This window comes from Macrobrachium rosenbergii, chromosome 54 (genome assembly GCF_040412425.1).
Source record: "Macrobrachium rosenbergii isolate ZJJX-2024 chromosome 54, ASM4041242v1, whole genome shotgun sequence".
Classification (NCBI taxonomy): Eukaryota; Metazoa; Arthropoda; class Malacostraca; order Decapoda; family Palaemonidae; genus Macrobrachium; species Macrobrachium rosenbergii.
The window spans coordinates 52,073,016-52,078,589 of NC_089794.1; positions in this window are offsets into that span (position 1 = coordinate 52,073,016).

Genomic DNA, 5,574 nt, shown 5'->3' on the forward strand with positions numbered 1-5,574 from the left:
TTTTTCCTCTAATGACCTAAGAAATGAATTAAATACTAAAAATCAGCTTGCCTCTAATTACCTAAAATGAAATGAATTAAAATAAATAATAAAAATCAGCTTGCCTCTAATGACCTAAGAAATGAATTAAATACTAAAAATCAATTAAATACTTGCCTCTAAAAATCATGACCTAATGAAAGAAATTAATAAATAAAAATCACCTTGCATACTAAAAATCAGCTTGGCTAAATGACTCTAATGACATAAGAAATTAATTAAATACTAAAAACCAGTGTGCCTCTAATGACCTAAGAAATAAATTAAATAATAAATCAACGCGCCTCTGACGAACTAAGAAATAAATTGAATGATAAAAATCAGTGTGCAACTGACGACCTAAGAAATTAATTCCATAATAAAAATCAGCGTGCCTCTCATGACCTCAGAAATAAATTAAATACAAAAAATCAGCTTACATTTAATGACCTAAGAAATGAATCAAATACTAAAAATCACCTTGCCTCTAATGACCTAAGAAATTAATTAAATAATAAAAATCAGAGTGCCTCTAATGACCTAAGAAATAAATTAAGTACTAAAAATCAGCGTGCCTCTAATGACCTAAAAATTAATTAAGTACTAAAAATCAGCGTGCCTCTAATGACCTAAAAAATTAATTAAATACTAAAAATAATCGTGCCTCTAAAGACCTAAGAAATAAATTAATTACTAAAAATCAGTGTGCCGTTAATGACCTAAAAATGAATTAAATACTAGAATCTGCTTGTCTCTAATGACCTACGAAATGAATTAAATACTAAAAATCAGCGTGCCTATAATGACCTAAGAAATTAATTAAATAATAAAAATCAGCGTGCCTCTAATGAACTAAGAAATTAATTAAAAGATAAAAATCAAACTAATTGCCTCTAATGACCTAAAAATTAATGAAAAAATCAAGCCTCTAATGACTAAAAATTAATTAGCAAAAATTAGCATGCCTCTAATGACCCATGAAATAAATTAATTACTAAAAATCAATGTGCCCCTAATAACCGAAGAAGTGAATTAAATACTAAAAATCAGCTTGCCTCTAATGACCTAAGAAATTAATTAAATACTAAAAATCAGCTTGCCTCTAATGACCTAAGAAATGAATATAATACTAAAAATCAGCGAGCCTCTAATGACCTAAGAAATAAAAGCTAAAAATCATCTTGCCTCTAATGACCTAAGAAATAAGTTAAATACTAAAAATCGTCGTGTCTATAATGACCTAAGAAACTGATTAAATAATAAAAATTAGCATGCCTCTAAGGACCTAAAAAATGAATTAAATACTAAAAATCAGCTTGCCTCTAATGACCTAAGAATGAATTAAATATTAAAAATCAGCTTGCCTATAATTACCTAAGAAAAATAAATTAAATACTAAAAATAAAAATTAATTAAATACAGCTTGCCTCTAATGACCTAAGAAATAAATTAAATACTAAAAATCAGCTTGCCTCTAATGACCTAAAAATTAATTAAATACTAAAAATCAGCTTGCCTCTAATTACCTAAGAAATAAATTTAATAATAAAAACAGCTTGCCTCTAATGACCTAAGAAATAAATTAAATACTAAAAATCAGCTTGCCTCTAATGACCTAAAAAATTAATTAAATATTAAAAATCAGCTTGCCTCTAATTACCTAAGAAATAAATTTAATAATAAAAACAGCTTGCCTCTAATGACCTAAGAAATAAATTAAATACTAAAAATCAGCTTGCCTTTAATGACCTAAGAAATTAATTAAATACTAAAAATCAGGGTGCCTCTAATAACCTAAAAAATAAATTAAATACAAAAATCAGCTTGCCTCTAATGACCTAAGAAATAAATTAAAAACTAAAAATCAGCATGCCTCTAATGACCTAGGAAATAAATTACATATTAAAAATCGGAGTGCCTCTAATGACCTAAGAAATAAATTAAATACTAAAAATCAGCGTGCCTCTAATGACCTAAGAAATGAGTTAAATACTAAAAATCAGAGTGCCTCTAATGACCTAAGAAATAAATTGAATACTAAATATCAGTGTGACTCTAATGACCTAAGAAATTAATTAAATACCAAAAATCAGCTTTCCTATAATGACCTAAGAAATTAATTAAATAATAAAAATAAGCTTTCCTATAATGACCAAACAAATTAATTAAATACCTAGCTGTTAGACGACTACTGCGAGTCGCCGCTACAGTGGAGACGAAGAAAGACAACAGGCAACTAGACGAGAGTTTTTATTGTCCTCTCCAAATGTCCTTCACAAGGTTATCCTCACCCCACGTGGGTGACGCCATTCATAAGGTATCTAGGACAGCCCGTATAATCCCCACGTCGTTTCTCTTTCAGTTCTATCAAAGGGCTTTGCTTAGTCCTTGTGTGCAAAGTACGTTTTTTTTTTTTCATTCACTTTTGAAGACCTTATTCGTCAATTATTCCAAAGGAGGCACTTGAGCCTTCGACCCTTTTCCTTTTATGATATTTGTACTGGTCTTCTCCATCAACCCTCCTGCCAACTTTCTCACTTTATCAATTACAACAGATTTAACAGAAGAGAGAGAGAGAGAGAGAGAGAGAGAGAGAGAGAGAGAGAGAGAGAGAGAGAGAGAGAGAGAAGAAAACAATGAATGCATGTATGTGCATGACAGAACTTAAAAGCATGAGAGAGAGAGAGAGAGAGAAAGATTGAAAGCATGAGATAATTAGAGAAAAAACAGAATGCATGCAAGAGACAGAACTCAGAGAGAGAGAGAGAGAGAGAGAGAGAGAGAGAGAGAGAGAGAGAGAGAGAGAGAGAGAGAGAATATAAAAAACACAAATAGCCAATTGCAACGAAATTTTGTCATCGAAATACTACTACAAAATATGATAAAACAAAATATCTTCATAAAATCCACCAGTTTTACCTCGATGGAAACAAACCAAATTTTTAAAAAGTAAAATGAAATTTAAAGAAAACACAAAAGCCATAACGCCTCATTTCCTAAAAAGAAAATCTGCAGAATCAAAGAAGAAGAGAGAGACAAGAAACAAGACTGACCTTCGGGAAAGTGGGTCGAAGCGAAGGTCGGATGAGAGACGGAGGCCAGTGAGGTCCCAGCCATCGTTGCTACAGGCAAGACGAATGTAGCAGAGTCCTGCAAGGCCATCCTGTCGTGGGATTCTAACGCACGGACATAATAGCAATTCCTAACACGGGTCGTCGAGCAAAAGAGTCAGGTGCATAGTTCCTGAACGAGGATTAATTTCAGAACTCATCCTTCAGAACTGTTCAGCGTTTCCGCACTGAATGTGTTTGAGCGTTATTTTAAATCATTTCTTTCATTTTACTTTTCTGTGTTCTAGAGTCCGAGACTACATTTACTTCATTAGTTTCCAAGGGTCAGTCAGTTCACTTGCGCAACGCAGTTTCACAGATTAAATCAAAGTCTTGTTCCATCCGGTTTCCATTGGGATCACAGTCGTAAACAGCTCAGCCATGCTGTATCTGCATATACAAGCACGTTTAACGATGCTTCATACTACAGTATATTAAATTAATTTCTGGGGAAACGCAGCAACCCTCACTGCATTTGGGAGAATCAGGAGTCCATTTACACGAGAATAATCCACATGTAATATGCAGTGTTTCTGTCGACAGTCATGACACAATTACCCACGTATGCAAGAAAATGGTTTCGAAATACTTTATTCACCAGTAAGGTAACCATTAATTATTTCTTGTGATGGCGCTATTCACAACGTACCTATGCACAGAGTTTGCTCTAATTAGTCTCAGCTGAGCCTAATTTAGGCTGTGACTCGTGCTGGTTGAATAGAATCAATTGCAATACTGCATGAATGTTACGTTTATCAGAAATAAAGTCATGCAAGCTGGAAATCATCGCATGAGCTCCATGGCATGACGCAAGGCCCTTTGAAACTTCTGTGAACAAGCGTAATAAAATCTTCACGTCGAATAATTCGGTTATATCTTAATGACAATCTTTCACTTTTTAACGAATGGCGTTTGTGAGGGTAGAGACAATTAGCTAATACCACGGCTGTTTTTTTCCTTTCAAGGGATTCATATCAATCTACTAATTGGGAAATCATCTAAGATAAAAATTCCACAAAAACAAAGAAGCTTATATCTTTGTGTTAATCTATTAGTACTTAATTTTCTGGCTTCCCAACATGGACTCTTTAATGATATTGATGTTTCTATCACTTATTATTTTCACCAAATCTCCACCATCCCGTTAGATGCCGGTCGGTGAAGGAACACCTCCATTCGTGCAGTCTTCTTTTCCTGTGGAAGAGAAAAAACAGACTGACGTTATTTCAGATTTACATCTGAAATAAACACAATATAATATGACGAATCAACGTTAAATATTATCTGAAAAATCATTCACTCTCTGAAAACCTATCAACTGACAGCGGAACATTTGTGGAATACCTGACAGTCTGGTGGGCGAACAAGTAAAGGGTGCGTCCATAACCAAACATAAAAGGAAACTAATTACCTAAAAGCATCATCGAAGAGAAAATTAAAAATTAACAATAGAAAAACAAGAGTAAAAAATAAAATAAGTAAAAGACACTGCCTCACAGGCAAACTGAGGAAGCTGGGACAATCAGTATCCCCTCTTCGTTGCTTGTGTTTTGTCAACATTGGCTTCCAACGGGCGGGTCTTGCCTCAAAGCGCCCATAACCAGTGCTCTTAGCTGTGCCTTGGCCTTAGTGTTAAGAGCTCTCTTGATTCAAAGTGAGCTTAAGGACACTGTCTTTTACCTATTTATTTTTAAAATAATAGTTAATATATCAATTATATCTAATTATTTCTACTCATCTCTCCTCTTTCTTTTTTCACAATGGGGATAGCATTTTTCCGAAAGGCTGTTATGCAAGCTCATGGTTTTATAGCTGTTATACAAGAATACATGCTCATTAAAAATAACGATAATTAACCCACCCTTTCAGCAATGAGTGTGGTCTAGAGGGCAGTCACACATGACTGCCGGCGGCCGTTTTTCAGTCACTCTCTCAAAATGATGTTCACAGAAATAGTGTCTTTATACAAGTACTTATTGTGTCTACGACGCTTAAACAAAGCAAGTCTTACATTCATCACCTAAGGACCGTGCATATTCTTATATCATGCTTTTGCATTTATCACCATTTTCACAATTTTTGCAACTTTCTTCTCGTTTTTTCATCAACAACATCTATAAAAATATGTATAACAACATATGAATATAATTCATAAGCTAGAATTACTTCGTTTTTAAACAATTATTATTATTATTATTATTATTATTATTATTATTATTATTATTATTATTATTATTATTATTATTATTATTATTATTATAAATAGAGTTTAAGAAAACAAGCCAGAAACGCGATGAACTGGCCTGGGAAGACTCTTCAGAAAAACTGTTCACACAAGGAAAAGGCCTGAAGCTTAAAGAAGAACAAAGTACAATTCTATGTACATGTAATAATACCCGTCAACAAAATGTAATACTAGCATTACAGAATCAATAACTATAGGTGA